Here is a 16,654-nt window from a genome sequence, read left to right as displayed (position 1 = left end):
TATTAAACCACGTAAAATTTCAATAAGTGTTATACTATAATTTTTATGCAAAGCCTTCTAAAATCTGCACCCAACCAGCGCTCGATGAATTTTAATTCATTTCTGCATTAGCATTAGCACAATTAAAAACAAGAAGTGAGCCAGCCTAGGGCTGAAAACCTCTCAAATAAAGACAAAAAAACGATCAAAAATATGTATAACATTTTAAATAAATTGGAAGATTTTAATACAAACAGTTCCGACATTTGAACTTTTGTATTAGAACTTTGTCGAATTTGTATATGCCAAGATTTAATACAGATATGGAATATTATTTTTTTGTTTTTTTTTTATTTGAAAATCTACGAATAAATCACGTTTCCACCAGCTCACGAAGAAAACCATATGCAGCTTTCTTCCGTCTACTCGCGAAAGGAGGTAGTCTTCAGTCGAACCACAATTATCCACCGATAATTATCGGTCGCGGTCGTTCAAACTACAACATACGTAAATACACTCGGCATGCTATGGAAGCGTACTGTGCCCTAATGGTAGCATTTTTTTCTTCAAATTATTTTTATGAAATTTGAATTCGACCTCTGATGTGGCTCGCTTCTAGTTTCAGTGTTTAAGTAGCATACAAAGCCGTGCTTTACCGGCCGTTGTTCGGCGTTTGCCAGTTAGTTCGTTGGTCTTCAGTGTCTAACCCCATTCAGTAGTGCTTGAACCGGGTGCGTGCGAACTAGTCTCGAAAGGTGAAGCTTTCCACCCGGATTAGGGAGCCATTGTGTAGTGCGCGCGCAAAATTGAGTCACCTATATATCGATCGACGAGAAGGTGCAAATCGCGTTCCATAGCAGATGAGCCGTTAAATCGGACCCAATGTTAACCGACTAACCAACCGTCGGACTTCTGCAACATTGATACCCCTAGGTCTGCAGACAGAACAATCCGCTGCCGCTGCTTAGTGTCAGAGTAGTCACCTCGGTTGCAGAATATCATCGCCGGTAGAATTTCACGCTTTTTAACCTCGTACTTAATACGGCCCGGTGCGGTGGCCGGTTTGTTCTTGTCGGGTACGGTTGAAGTTCCTATAGATTAATTTTGAACACCGATCGGACAGGTCGTGTCTTCGTAGTTTGATGATTGTTGCCAATCGTGCATCGGTACGCCGGAAATAAGCAGTGAAAAAAAGTTCTCCGGAGATTTGAATTTAATCACAAATCATCAACACTAAGCACCTCTAGGCGCGGTAGGTAAATATCGTAAAAAAACAAAGCCTTTCATTATAGTTCCGCGGTCGATCCATTACAATGCCCATATGGTAATGATGATGGTCTGATGGAAAGCCGATGGTGGAATAAGTGGTGCAATAGTTCAATTCGTGTTTGGATATACCCAACGAAGAAAGCATGGGCCAGTAGGTTTGAAGTGAGAGGCGTGATAAAGAAATTGGAACGCTGACGCTATGTAAAAATGTTAACGAAGTGTCCTCGATTATGCGATAATAGGATGATTAGAATAACAATATTTCGTTCGATACGGACGGTTCTTGGTGGTGGACTTTGAAACGAAATGGACTGAAGTAATGGAATCGATAAGAGCTGGTAGTACTGGTGTGGTGACCTCACTTCCTATGACGCGTTTGGTGCACTTAAGCAACCAAAGCGTCTACCTTTCTGACCTCAGTAAATATTTTTTTAAATGTTTGCTTTTTTTAACACTCAAACTATACCGTTCACTTAATAAAGAATGAGTAACATAAGAAATAAAATACTAATAAAAAACCTAGATTAATCCACCTAGCGGTGATAGAGCCTTTCTCGTGTGTTATAAAACTAGTATTTTGGTCATAACTTTTGAGCCCATAGTCCGATAAGGCCAATTTTCAATAGAAAACAATGGGAAAGAATTCCGCGTCTAATTCAACTTGTTGATTGCACATATATGATAAGTGAGCTTGAGCTTGAGCTTGATTGACTGCCCGTAGTTGCTACTCCATTATGACCAGATCAGCTGTTCTTGCACAGGGAACCAACAGATGTTTGCTTGGGACTAGCACTCATCTTCAATGTACAAGAACTGGTGATCTCATTTTTTAAGTCATACTGGCGCCTGCTACGTCAGAATGCAAGTCAATTGTAGGGAAGGGAGGACATGATATCACTCGTCCACTGCAAGCCGAATATACCTCTGCACTTGCCACGAGTTCACACGGAATTTATCGGAATTTTGGGTTAGGTTCGGCAGAGGTTCATCTTGGTTAACAAGCTGCCAATGTGACAGATAGGAGAAAGCAACTGATAGAATTTCTAATTGGATGTAGGAAACTAGCCTTTTCGTTCATTTCCAAATCTAGCAGTTACTACTAGAATAGTCAGCTTGAAGGTATAGCAGTGAGATGAAGGAAACGGTATGGAAGTTTATTTCCAGTTCTAGCGCTTGCTAAACATGAGAAATATAGAGAAAGATACAAAGTAGGAGAATGGAACGGACCTGGGTTTGAACCCACGACCTCCTGCGTATGAGGCAGAAGCAGTTGCCATATGACTACCAAGCCCGTTGTCGAGAGCACTTATAGGATAAGTGCCTAAAAAATGAGTGAGTTTTTTGGCGGGTTTTGCGCACAAACATACACACAGACATCATTTCAATTCGTCGAGCTGAGCCGATCAATATATAAAACTATGGGTCTCCGGGCCATAGTTCGTTCTTGGAGCGAACATATAGCCTTTACGTATTCTTTGTATACGAGAAAGGCAAAAATATTGTTTTATATTAGTTTTCTTCAGTTTTCATTTAATTAGATTTGCATACATACTTTTATGATGTTTCGAGTTGAAAATCGAATATAATATCTTTATGATTGTCGGGTCCTGTGGTCTTTTTCCAGCGCGTATAGTCAATGTATTCATCGTCTTTCTTGCAGTCCTATGGTTCCTATGCGGTCCTATTGAATATTGCTTTCTTCCGCCATTCGCACTATTTGATAGCCAATTTCTTTCAACTGAAATGTACGCTGTCTCTAAATCAACTAAATGATGATGGTATTGCAAGTTTCTTGGAATTCTAGGACTATACGCCGGATACACATCCCAAGGTAGTCTTAGTTTGTTAAGGTGAAGCGTTGTGACACTCAAATTTCGATGTAATTGTGTAATAAAAAACATTAACCATGGATTTGTAGTGGTGGAAACTGCCAATACCATTTAATTGAGCGTACACGTGGGATTCATTTTTTGTTAACAGCCGACAACAGTAAACATTGCATGCATTCGGAAGAATTCAGCCTAATTTAGACGCAATATTAATCAAAAGTGTATCCAATTCACGAATTAGTAAATTCATTTTCATAAGGATTTTTATACCGGGAACAAAACACAGATTTATAATTGATTATTAATAAGCTACACGGATAATTTGGAATAGGTACTCGTTTAAGTGAAAAAGTCTTCGTAAAACAAAATTCATGCGAAATATTTTATTTGGGATACCAATACTTTCACACAAAAAGCTGCTGGCTGCACCTGACAGTTCGTGACAGCAGCTGAAGTTACATTTTTCCTCTTTGCAAGTCCCGTCCCAGGTTGGCATAGCGCGTTGCTGGGGGGCAATTTTTCACTTTGTTCATTTGCTTATATATCTTCCCTAAATTAGCGCTATATGATAATATCACCATACCGCCGCGTAGATTGAACTTCGAACTAAGTCTTAAGGCTTCTTGACATGTCATTCAGAATGGCTGCCTTGCTACTTACCAACACAGTCAAACAATCGACCACCCCACCCACCCCGATATGCACCCCGATTAGTGAATAGTGATTGGACATAAGTCTCGACATCACGCGAATGAAGCCTCGACTTAAGTCCTCACCTCTGAACCACGCACCGTCCAAGTTCGTTGTGTGTCCAATTCCTTTGCCAACTTTGAAGAGTACTCTGACGGACTAATGGAAAAACTCGTTGCTCGAGAATTGTCTATCATAAACCTCACCTTCCTGTGCGCCCACCTTTGCAAGCGAGTCTGCCTTCTCATTGCCGTAGATTGAGCAGTGAGAAGGGACCCAAGCAAAGGTAATCTTGAATGATCTTTCGACCAAAACACGCATCTGCTCTCTTATGTTTGTAAGAAAGTAAGATGCGTGCTTAACAGGTTTCATCGACCGGAGTGCCTCGATAGAACTAAGACTATCCGAGAAGATGAAATAATGGTCTACGGGCTGATTTGAAATTGTCCCCAAAGCGAAGTTAATTGCTGCCAGCTCAGCAACATAAACCGAGCACGGTTCCTGAAGTTTTCAGAAGGTGGTTGAAGTTACATTGAAAACACCGAAGCCAGTGGATCCGTTGATGCGAGAACCATCAGTGAAATATCTGTTGTTGCAATTGACATGTTCATATTTTTCAGAAAAAATGGAGGAAATAGATATTTGTCGAAGATGATCTGGTATTCCTTGAATAGCATGTTTCATGGACAGATCGTATTCAATGGAGGAACTGTCGTTGGTGAAGTGAATTCGAGGTGGATTATAACACGGAAGACAAAGATCTGTTGATATGTAGTTGAGATAAACTCTAAGGAATCTTGAACGACAAGACAGTTCAAGCATTTTATCGAAGTTATCTAAGACAAGTGTGTTACTTGTTCCACATTTGATGAGTATTCTAAGTGAGAGCTCCCAGTAACGGTGCTTTAAAGGAGTGACTCCAGCAAGCACCTCCAGGCTCATGTTATGCGTTGAATGCATGCAGCCAAGGGCAATACGCAAACAACGATACTGAATTCGTTCCAATTTGATTAGGTGGCAATCAGCTGCTGAGAGGAAGCAGAAGGAGCCATACTCTAAAACAGAGAGAATAGTTGTTCTATAGAGTTTGATGAGGTCTTCCGGGTGAACACCCCACCATGTTCCGGAGATAGAACGTAGAAAATGAATCCTTTTGCGGCATTTCTCTATCAAATATTCAGAATGGAGTTCCCAGGTACATTTGGAATCAAACACGACCCCAAGGTATTTAGAAGATAAAGTTTGGTTGATGTCATCATTCAACAGCTTTAGTTTCAGTTGAGCAGGGTACCGCTTCCTAGTAAACACAACCAACTGAGTTTTTTGCGGTGAAAACTCGATCCCCAAATGTCTGGCCCAAACAGTCAGATTATCTAAGGTACTTTGCAATGGTCCTTGCAAGACATCTGCATATGGACCTCTTAGAGAGACCAGGGCTTCATCTGCAAGTTGTCTGAGCGTGCATTGTCCTTCCAAACAATTGTCAATATCTTCAACATAGAAGTTATAAAGCAAGGGACTTAAACATGAACCTTGGGGAAGGCCCATGTAGCTAGTTCTGGAAGTTGTCAGAGTGCCGAGTGTAAAGTTCATTTGTTTTTCTGACAGCAAATTGTGCAAGAAATTGTTCAAAATAACGGGTAATCCACTACTGTGCAGATTGTCTGACAGTACTTCTATGGAAACTGAATCAAAAGCGCCCTTAATGTCCATGAATACTGAAGCCAATTGCTCCTTGTGCGCAAAGGTTGTTGTATATCTGAAGAAAGCAACGCTAGATAATCGTTTGTTCCTTTCCCTTTTCGAAATCCAAACTGAGTATTTGAAAGCAATGCATTTTCTTCGACCCAATGGTCGATTCTGGAAAGGATCATTTTCTCCAATAATTTTCTCATGCATGATAGCATGGCAATCGGTCGGTATAAATTGTGATTAGACGCTGGTTTCCCAGACTTTTGAATAGCCATTACTTTGACCTGTCGCCATTCAGGCACACAATGCACTCCATGAAACAGTTGTACAGGTCAAGTAATCGTCTTTTTGCGATATCTGGGAGGTTTTTAAGAAGATTGAATTTGATGTTATCGTAACCCGGAGCAGAGTTATTCGATGAAAGAAGAGACATAGAAAGTTCCAGCACTTATGTCCAATCACTTGTTCTTCGTGAGGTCGAAAAGAACAATAACTGGCTCAGATTGTTGATAGCTACTTTTATTTGTAGTAACTATCGGCATATGGTCACTACCATGGGGATCTTGGATTACCTTCCACGTGCAATCTAATGATAGTGAATTTGAGTATAAAAACAGATCAATACGTCTTTTTTGACCATTTGGTCCTGTTCGAGTTACTTCACCAGTGTTTAAAACATTCAAATTGAAATCGTCACACAAATCATAGAAAATAGGCGCTCTGTAATCGTCATACGTTTCGCCCCATCCAATACCATGTGCGTTCATATCACCCAATATCAATACTGGAGATGATAGAAGGGAGACTGCGCTCCAAAGCTGTCGACGATTAACCTTTTGTCTGTGCTCTGGGGTCAATATGACCCCAGGCCACTTTGAATGGCTGCCATTTTTTTAATTTTCAACCGATTCTCCTAATTTTTGGTAGTTTGGTAAAACTCGCCGAGATCTGTCTCCTAGGTGCAAATTCACCTAAAAAATCTTGAAAATATGCGCAACAGTGTACTTTTTTCAAAAAACTTACGTTGTCTGTGCTCTGGGGTCAAATTGACCCCAAATTGAAATTGCTATAACTTTTTTAATGCTTGGCCAATTTCGGATTTTTGGGGCTGTTTCGAAAGATAATTTAATCATCTTTCAGGTCGTTACCAAAGATTGACTATAGGTGGGCGGGTACATCGCGAGGAGGGGTTTTCGTAAAAAGGGTACAAAAATAGTGATTGTTCATGCTTATTTCACTTATATCTGAAAATGCTACCCATTTTGAACTGCACCTTTTCAAAAAGGTTATGCAGGAAGGTGTGTGCTTTGATATGGGGCATTGATTAGTTTAGAGCTTGGTCGCTAGGTGGCGGTATATTTGAATACATTACTTTAGACTACTCAAGTAATTCCGATATATGGAATTTTCCTCATTGTAAATATTCTTATCGCACAAATTTGAAATTTGTAAAGATGACGTCTTTAATAAAGTTCGTCTGGTGGGAATGGACTGTCATGTGACGAAATGAATAATTAGGAAATTTACAAATAGGCGGCGCTAGCGGACTTGCAATATTCTTGCATATATGAAATATTGCTTTAGCTTGAGATCCCTCATATCTACACTCAAGTTGTATTCGGCAACATTGTTCAGGATGTCTAGCACTACAAAGCAGTGCTCAATATAATGAGTACGTCTTCCAATTTTTGAATTTGTGCGATAAGAATATTTACACTGCGGAGAATTCTATATTTCGGAATATCTTAAGTAGTCCAAAATAATGAATTCAAATATACCTCCACCTGGCGGCCGAGTTCTAAACTTATCAACGCCTCATGCCAGAGCACATGCCTTCCTGCATAACCTTTTTAAAAAAGGTGCAGTTCAAAATGGGTAGGATTTTCGGATATAAGTAAAATAATCATAAAAAATCACTGGTTTAATATCCTTGTTCACTAAAACCCCTCCCCACAATGTACCCGCCCACCAATAGTTAATCTTTTGTAACGACCTGAAAGATGATTAAATTATCTTTCGAAACAGCCCCAAAAATCCAAAATTGGCCAAGCATTAAAAAAGTTATAGCAATTTCAATTTGGGGTCAATTTGACCCCAGAGCACAGACAACGTAAGTTTTTTTGAGCACAGACAGAAGGTTAAGAGATGCGTTTGGGGGAATATAACTGAAGCTATGCAAAGGTCTTTATTCTTTACATATATTTGGCAATCGACGATTTCTAAGCCATTAACAACCGGAATGGGAATTCTGTAGAAGGAGTAGCATTTTTTGATCCCCAAAAGAACGCCATCATAGTGGTCAGCCCGATCTTGGCGAATAATGTTAAAATCGTGGAAATTGAGAAGAGACCAAACACATCACAATCGAAATTGCGAATCATAACTTGAACACGCCCAATTTATTTTTTAGACTATGACAGTTCCACTGCAGCATAGTGATTGTATCTTGTATGGCCGTATTATCCATCAAAAGATACAATTTCTGCAATCAATTGCTTCAGATAACTTTCTACTGTTGGAATAAAGAGGTCAATGATTGGCCTCAATGAATTCGGAATGTTGAATAAATTCAAAAAACGTTTCACAAGGTCCTTGAAGGATATCAATCCTCGCTTGGACGCTTTTTGCCTTTCTCGTATACAAAGTATACGTAAAGGCTATTTTTTTTGGAAGTGCGAGTAGTTGTTTTCTTTTCATTGATAATCCTAGCCGGATGTTTCTTTGAAACATCGGTTTTGGGCAATGGCGGGAATGTCTTGCTGCAGCCTGGGTCCAAAGGAGCAGAAAAGACAGGTTGCTTCGGGATTTTAATTAATCCCCCATTACCTTCAGATTTTGCCAAGCCTTTATGGATGACTTTTGTTTTCTTACGGCGCGATCCCGGAGAAGACGGTTGCTTCCTCTTTTCGGGCACGTGTACCTCCGAAGAATCATCCATATCGGTTACGTCAGAGTCCGATTCATCAATGGAAATTGAACCATAATAGTCATTAACTTGAACGGCAGCTGAAAAAGCAGTCGTTGCGGTGCCAGTGGCGGATGTATCTTGCGATTTAACCATTTCCGCATAAGACTTTTTGAGTGCGCTTTTTGTACACCGGGAATTCTTGCAAACCATGGGGAGGATTCAATGCACATTTTGTTGCTTGTTGCTGGCAGAACTCATCCCGATGCCTTTCAGAACATTTGCCACAACGTGGTTTGTTGTCACAAAACTCAGCAGTGTGACCAAGTTATTTGCAGTTGGTACAATTAAATACCCTTGCACAAAAAGACGCACCGGAAATAGCATGTTCTCAATATCCACATATTTTAGGAGCATCGAACCGGCGAATGTCACCCGACCCGAAGGGAACCTGACTTGGAATATACTTTTTTGCCATCTACCATGGCTGCTGAATGCAACTCCTTGCAGTCCACATGTCCAGAATGTCCACGGTAGATTCCATCGTATTCTTGAGGCGGCCTTTTCCTGCAAGTACATCCTTGCAAGTCAGGCTCGCTGCGTTGATCACACCTTCTATTTCGACATCATGCGAGGGAACATAAACCAAATACTCCACATTGTATGTCCTGTCTTTGGTATGTGGGTGCGGTTATGCGTAGTTTGTACCTGTTGATCTGGTTAAAATCAAGCTTCGAAAAACGACGCGTCAAATCTTGTTTAATGCCGAGAAAATCTAGGCTTTTCGCTTTCTACCGAAAGTCAACAACCCAAGGCCCAGGAGAAGATGCCCGGTAGAACCGTGTGCAAACATTATCTTTTTGAGGCCTACTGCCTTCTGAAGTCTCCATCTCCATTATCACCCCGAGAGAGAGACTTTTTTGTTGACCTACTCTGTATCAGAGAGGTGCCAACCCAATTACAATAGGCAGAAAAACAATAAAAACTGTTTGCTACTTAGCTGCTTTGCTCCTGCGCTTGCTGCTGCATGCAGACAATAGCCTGCTTCACTGGCGTCACCAGAAGTCGCTACTACCTTCACTGATGCGATCGCCTTGGATCCGTCCGTTTCCAACGGTCTGGGAAATTTTTTTCATCCAGGCATCGTTGGAGGTAGCTCCTAAACATAGCTGGATCAGCAAGAATGGCGTGTTAAGAAAATTATTTTGGGCTTTTTAGTAGAATGTCTTCACTTGTCATAAGACGAGTTTGTACAATCCCATTTAATTCCACCACTTAATTGTACCTTGACAGATACGTATTTCGACCTCAACAGTAAGGTCGTCTTCAGTGTCTCGTACTTGACTCAACTTCTAAGTGGAATTAAATGGGATTGTACAAACTCGTCTTATGACAAGTGAAGAATGGCGTGTTTAAGGACCAGGTGTGGAATAACATCCGGACCTGGTACCTTATTGAGCTTAAGTATTTTTGCAGCTACGATAAGCTCCTCCACTAGCGGTACCACGTCGACTGACTCGTACGGTGTAGCGGGCCATTTGTCATCCTGCACAGCTCAAAGTAGGCTCTCTCGTTATCATTATCTTGTAGTTCAGAGCTTCGCTCACATACCTGGCGTCAGTGGCGTAGCTACGGGGGTGGTTTTGGGCATACCCCCCCCCCCCCCCCAAGACAAAAGAAAAATGTTGTTGTAGCAGAAGTTGAGCTGCCTTGTAGTGGTTTAAGTTTAGCTGTGTCACTTGCATGTCTGGACCTTTCTAGTGCCTGAGCACCGGTAAGATGCCTGTTGTCTGTGCCCCCGGGGACAGATCAGACATCTTGGTGCAGCCTGACAGGTGCGAGTTTGGTGGTTTTTAGCTCCACTACGGCATAGCTTACTGCGGTCTTATGACCGTGGCCAAGGCTTGTGCTTAACGAGCACACCGACCAGCCCACTTTCAGTGTTGCCTTATTCAGCACCTTCTTGACCTCAGCCAGAGGTACTTGGAATAAAGCATCCTGCATTCCCGCATAGCCCTTGCGTAACCGAATCGCGGATTCCTGGATCTCGACATTGCGCTAATCTCTCAGTGCGTCTACCAGGTCTCCGGCCTCGGTTATCTCATCCAAGCACTTGCACTGGATGTTCAAAACTGGGCATAGGACTCTAACTTGAACACTATTTCCCAGAACTTCCTCTATCAATTTTTTATACTCAGAACTCTTCTGAGTAGCATCCCTCCCGCTTCAAGACGAGAAACATCCTGCCTTTCCGCGTTCGACGAATGCAGTTGACATCTACTCCTAGACTAGAGAGCTTTTCGTTGCATCTCATAGTCTTCAAGACGTCTGCGTAGCTTTTATAGTCCGTCTTGACGATAATCGCCTCACCTCTGTCTTTTCGCCTACCACTGCCATTGGAAGGCGCACGCTCTTTCTCACGGGCTCTACCCTTCTTAGCACCTGCTCCGCTCCATTTGCCGCACTCTTTGCGGCGTCTGGCTCTCTGCCAGCCGCTTCCCCTCAGTAAGGAGACAAATCTCCGTTTGGCCTCCTCCTTGGCCTTTGCCGCCTAGATAACCGCCAACTCCGCCAAGTAAGAATGCGGATTTTGTGCTCCGACTTCGCCTCCATGACTAGAGCCCAGAGGGTCAGTACGGCCTGTTTCAGATCCCTACTATAGATTACGCGGGTATCCACCATCGGTGTGGCTCAGATAAAAGCGTTGGAGTGCAAGCTGCAACAGCATAATTGCTTTTTATTAAAAAAAAGCAAATTTGATTCAAGCTTTGAATGCACGTTGAACTTTCTCGGTACTCCAAAACGTACTGGAGCTTAGAACATTAGTTCTTTGAGATCAACAGATTCATGATTGGTATAACCTTCCCCTGATAAATATCTCAGTAAGCCCGTTGAGTCGAAATGATTCCATTCCTTACTTTTTCAAGCTACGTCAGCTACGTAAGGTAATCGAAAATGGGAACAGCACTTCGAGGAATGGTGCTGAGAGCACAGGCAGTGAGGGTCAAGCAAGACGGCGGAAGACATGAAAAAACAGTTCAGCGGACGATGAGAACCAACTAGCCTCCATATTGAGAGAAGTCGTGGACACCATCCAGGCTCAGGAGCAATAGAGCAGCTGACAAAGATGATATGAAGTCGAGCTCGAACTCATCAAGATAGGTCAGAAAAAGCTAAAGGATTGCGATTTTTATGTGTGTGCTATCAAATTCGACAAATCAATGTTTAGTTTACAAATTCAAACAATTCGTTCTGAAAATTAGGTATTAGAAAATTTGAAACCTTTGCTGAAATACGTTTGAGCTACTGTTATGAGAAGTTCCAAATAGTTTAAAAACTTCAAAATATGAAAATTACCTAATCCATACTCCACCAATTATCGTAACAATGAGTGGCATCATTATCGCCGAGAAGACCGCTTCTAACTACTTCTCATGAACTTCGACTGCCATAACTACCCTAGAATGAGGCACTAAAATTCACCGCTCTAAGGTTGTTGGAGGGTAAGCAAATAATCTTTCCACAGTCCCGGATTGCATGTTGTTAAATACTTCGCGCGTTCTTTCCTCACCGCGAACAATTGCGTGATAACTCTCAAGATGCACCCAAACCGTAGAATGAACGTTCAATTTCCATCTCGCTACACTGCTGCAAGTCATACGCCGCCGCGATGCGTCAACTTATTACACTGTGTTACGGATTTATGAAAGAAAAGATGTCCTGACATTAAATTTCCCGGAAAAAATATTTTTTTCTTGTTCATGTACCTATGTTTAAGGTGAAGCGTTGTGACACTCAAATTGCAATTTGAGTGTCACAACGCTTCACCTTAATGTGAGTCTAAATTTCGACCGGAACTAGTCCTGTCCTTCAACAAAATGGACACAAGTTGCTTAGACCAAATTTAAGCGTATTCAAACCTCCTATCAGCAAAACCTGCCATTGTCGCCATGTATTGTAACACCATGTTATTACTATGTAGATTCAACTGTCAACCCACATGTGCGAACTGTGTTTCATTACCTACAATTGTGGGTTTGTACAAGTAGGTAACAATAGCTGCTAACGATGACGATGCCTCCAGAAAGTGTCATTCCTGGGAAGAGGGATTCCCACAATGTGCAATCTCGCAGAGCACACAAATTAGACGTTCGCGCCCCGACAGCAACCAACCGTCGAGTATATCTGCGCAAGGGGGGTGTATCGTCGGTTAACCCATCATTGATGGAGTCAGCAAACCAATTACCTACCACACGTATTTGTTAGGGGCTCCGCTATGCATCGGATTGATTGTTGTGTGTTTAGCGCGTGCTGATTGACTACGGGGCGCTATTCGGTGAGGGTGGAGAACGATGGATAAATAGTGGCAACGGTTTTTGTTTAATTTGACTGACGCACCGGCTAACTTACGGGAAGAGTATGGATAGTTTGCGTCCATATCTGGGGATCTCTGCTGAATGCGCGAAATTGCGTTTGAATTATCCGTTGAACAGTTACTCTTGGGGTGAGAAGTAGTTACAATCGGCACGCTCTATGACTTCTGTGCGAGCTTTAAATGTACCCGTTGAGTCGTGTTTTAACTTTTCATCCAGTTAGTCAGAGTTGATGTTTCGGTTGTATTATTAGTGTTTCTGTTTGTAATATTGCTCTCGGTGATTTGTTGTGTGTAGTTTTTAGACTTAACGTAAGTAATCTATTGCGAATCTGACGAAATCAAAACGACGGTAGTTGATCTAAATTTTGAAACGATTATTTAACAATTGACATACCTTCATATGTTATTTTGAAATTGAGCCATGTGTTCATTTCCTGCCCGTAGAGTAATAAGGAAGATATGAAAGATTGCTAGGACCCCTTTAATTTCTGAAAGTTCGTGGAAACGTTCGTAGAAACTTTCGTGGAATGAATTTTAAGATTTAAAGATTTCCATGAGTTCTGACCATCAACAAGAGCTCTAGAAAGCTTGTAAGGATTTCATCCGAACAGAACTAGAATACTTGTTGATAGATCTGAAGAAATCCTGACATCTTGGAATTGAAAAGAAAATTATTTTTGCCTTCCATTGTCATAAGACGACTTAGTTCGATTCCGTTTAACTTCACAACTTATTGTTACTTTATAGATACGTTTTTCAACCTCAAAAGTAAGGCCAACCTACATCGATCCAAGAACAAGAGTAAGTAAAGCTTGTGGTGACGCTTCGATACAATCTTTGCTTTGGGCTCTCGATTCAAATTGAGGTTGGAAACGTATGAATCATTGCATACAATCAAGTAGTGGAATTGAATGGGATCTTAATGACATGTGAAAACAGGCCACTGAAATAAATTTCAATTCAAAAAGTTCCTGTTGCTCAAATTAATCATACAGCAATTTACGATTTTGCTAAAAATTAAGCGAGTCGATACTTGTTTTCCTGCGAATTCAAAATTACATATCGTTTTATCTCCGATGGAATACTTCTACCGTTCTTCTCTTCTCATACATCTACATCCTATTGCTGGTGTTGTATCGCGTCGTCGCCGGGACATGCGAACTGTGGCGCGAGAGAACCATTCGTCATGGTTCATTGGCCCGCATATGTTCTGTGATAGGCAATATGTAGAATTGCATTTAAATTGAAAGTAGTTACCCATTCAATTGAATTCTCATGGATCTGAATCCTAGAAATCATGCACTATAAAATAGTTTAGGAACATGGGGTTGAGTCACAAACGCAAATGATTCAACATTATCTGGTTCACGGACCACGTGCTTCGCAAATCCTCTCGCACAACATCTGCGAACTCATGCTTGCTCGATACAACTGTTCTCTGCCAATTGGTATGTAATGATCCCCCGAATAATGCGGTTCATGAACTACCGTAATGTTCGTTCGTCTGATGCAATGGTAGCATATTGAATTCATTTTTTAGGTGCAAGATACAATAATTTTGAAATACCGAATTATTCGTTGCGACAAATTAACAAGCTTTTATAATATATCAAATAGACTAACTACCTTCAACTTCATTATTTGATATGCAAATGTGTGGAAATCGATTCGCACTTCTCGAGACACAACCACATTTAGCACTGCACTGATCTGTCTCAGCGTCTCCGGAAGGGGGTGTATGTATATATAAACAGCATGGGTTCATTGGGTTCAAAGTCATCTTCCTCTCCATGCTGATTGATGGATAGATAATCCCTCCGTACCGCACCGAGCAGTCTACGAAATGCAGATAGTTGTGGTGATTAGACATCTTCCTTTTTTGTTCCCAGTTCCGAATAGTAATGAGTCATGGTTAGTTTTAATCTAATCATCTATTGCATCAGAATCTTACTGACCAGAGTAATAGTGACGACGCCCAGCTGTTATGTAAAGGAAATAGTGAGTGCGCATTTCAACAGTTTTCTACGAGCGGAGATTCATTGCACTTGGCGGAGTATTTTTTTTATCATTGATTGGTGTAAGGCACAAGTGAGAAAGTCAATTGGTAGTTTTTATAGTGGGCTGAAGCAGAATCGTTCATGAGCTTACGATGCTCTAAGACAAATTGCCTCATAATCAAGTCATGTTGCTGTTAACATGATATAAAGGTAAGCCATATGTTTTAATATTTCGGAATAATATGGCACAATGTTACTGTGCCTTATACCGAACATATTGTTCTTATTATAGCCTTAATGGAAAACGTAATTTTAAAAACAAATAGCATGGCCCTAGATAGACATGGCATAGACAGATAGCATGGCCAAAGTCAATAAACTTTTTCGTTAAACATAATAATCGTTTAAATTCTAAAAAAGTATATATTTTTAGCTTGTTTAGTTTGATCTTCATTCAATAAAAAATGTGCGATTATTGGTGTATTTAGTGTATAGGAGGATTGAATTCCATCATCTATTTTCTTCATTTTGCCGAAAACTCCCTGTAGTTGTCTTTAAGGGAAATTTGATGAATAACTCTGAAAGCAGCTTCTGAGAAACGTTTTTTTGAGAGTGCTTGATGGGATTTATTAAATAATTCTACTTGAAATATTTCGGAACGTGATTTAGATACTTTTAAGACTTGACTTTTAAGACTTGAATAATTCGGAATTACTCCGCTTACTTACAAACTTTTCGATGGGATGGAAATCTGTCATGGCCAAGGAGTGGATGCGTTAGCCATTAAAAATCATAACGATTTTCAGTCATAAACGTACCACTTACTGATTGGTTTAAATTGGTAGCCGATTACTTCGATTGGCAGTCCAAAGGACAGTTTGTTGGTTAGGCCGTGCTGCAGGCCTCAGGAGATCAAGAGTTCGATCCCTGGCGCTCTAGCATTCCAGTGTAGATAAATTCGTCAAGGGGCGATTCAAATATGACGTCCACTACTTTTTGAATTTACTGGACCCCACCTCCCCCTCTGTAACGCTTTTTTGTATACCTAGTATATATACTGTCAAAAAATCTTAGACCCCTCCCCCCTTAAAGCTGTGACATCATTATTGAATGACCCCCAATAGAATAGCTTAATCTCTTTGCAAATCAAATTCTCATTGAGGCCTTCTTGTACACTAAAGATGAGTGCTGTTTAAGAAGAGCTGATCTGGTCATAATGGATTAGCAACTACGAGCAGTACATCAAGCTTAAGTTTGGCCGTGATGCTGGTTTGAAAAGTTGTATTTTAGCAATTAACGTTAATGATTTTATTTAAGTTTTCAATTTACCGCATTTTTTTCCTTTGTCTGTCAATGAGTTCGGACCTAGTTAATCCTAATTTACTGCAATTGCCATATAAATTATTCTCATGAGTTGTCAAAATTTATAATTGTTGATTTGAAGTTATATAACTATTTTTTTGTCGTTTTTGGTGTGTCATATTTTTATAAACTTTTTTCATGCTATTACTTCGCTTCTTCTTCTTCTTCTTATTGGCATTACATCCCCACACTGGGACAGAGCCGCCTCGCAGCTTAGTGTTCATTGAGCACTTCTACAGTTATTAACTGCGAGGTTTCTAAGCCAAGTTACCATTTTTGCATTCGTATATCATGAGGCTAACACGATGATACTTTTATGCCCAGGGAAGTCGAGACAATTTCCAACCCGAAAATTGCCTAAATAGACTTCGCTTATTTTGTCATAAATAATGAATGGACACTAAGTTGTGGTCCGTAACATAGGGAAGATATTGCACTAAATTAATTCGCACTTACCAAATAAAAACAAAACCAAAAAACCCAGATTAATCCACCTAGTAGTGATGATGCATTTCTCGTACAATATAAAAATATTTAAAAAATCTTATTAGAAAGG

The 16,654-nt window shown here is 40.7% G+C and overlaps 1 protein-coding gene across 3 annotated transcripts in view; it reads left to right on the top strand.

Annotated features, from left to right (window-relative positions):
• Positions 1 to 710: 710 nt before the first annotated feature.
• LOC134213640 (alpha-tocopherol transfer protein) overlaps positions 711 to 16,654 on the top strand; it is a 133,449-nt gene continuing 117,505 nt past the window's right edge. Inside the window, exon 1 of one of the 3 annotated variants that reach the window (XM_062692885.1) lies at positions 711 to 1,231. The gene's annotated coding sequence lies outside the window, so the exon portion shown is untranslated. Of the gene's footprint in view, positions 1,236 to 13,026; positions 13,049 to 16,654 lie in introns of those variants that run through there. The other 2 variants (XM_062692884.1, XM_062692886.1) reach the window with 2 other exon arrangements.

Source organism: Armigeres subalbatus, chromosome 2, assembly GCF_024139115.2.
Source record: "Armigeres subalbatus isolate Guangzhou_Male chromosome 2, GZ_Asu_2, whole genome shotgun sequence".
Classification (NCBI taxonomy): Eukaryota; Metazoa; Arthropoda; class Insecta; order Diptera; family Culicidae; genus Armigeres; species Armigeres subalbatus.
This window is presented reverse-complemented; position numbering and strand designations above follow the sequence as displayed.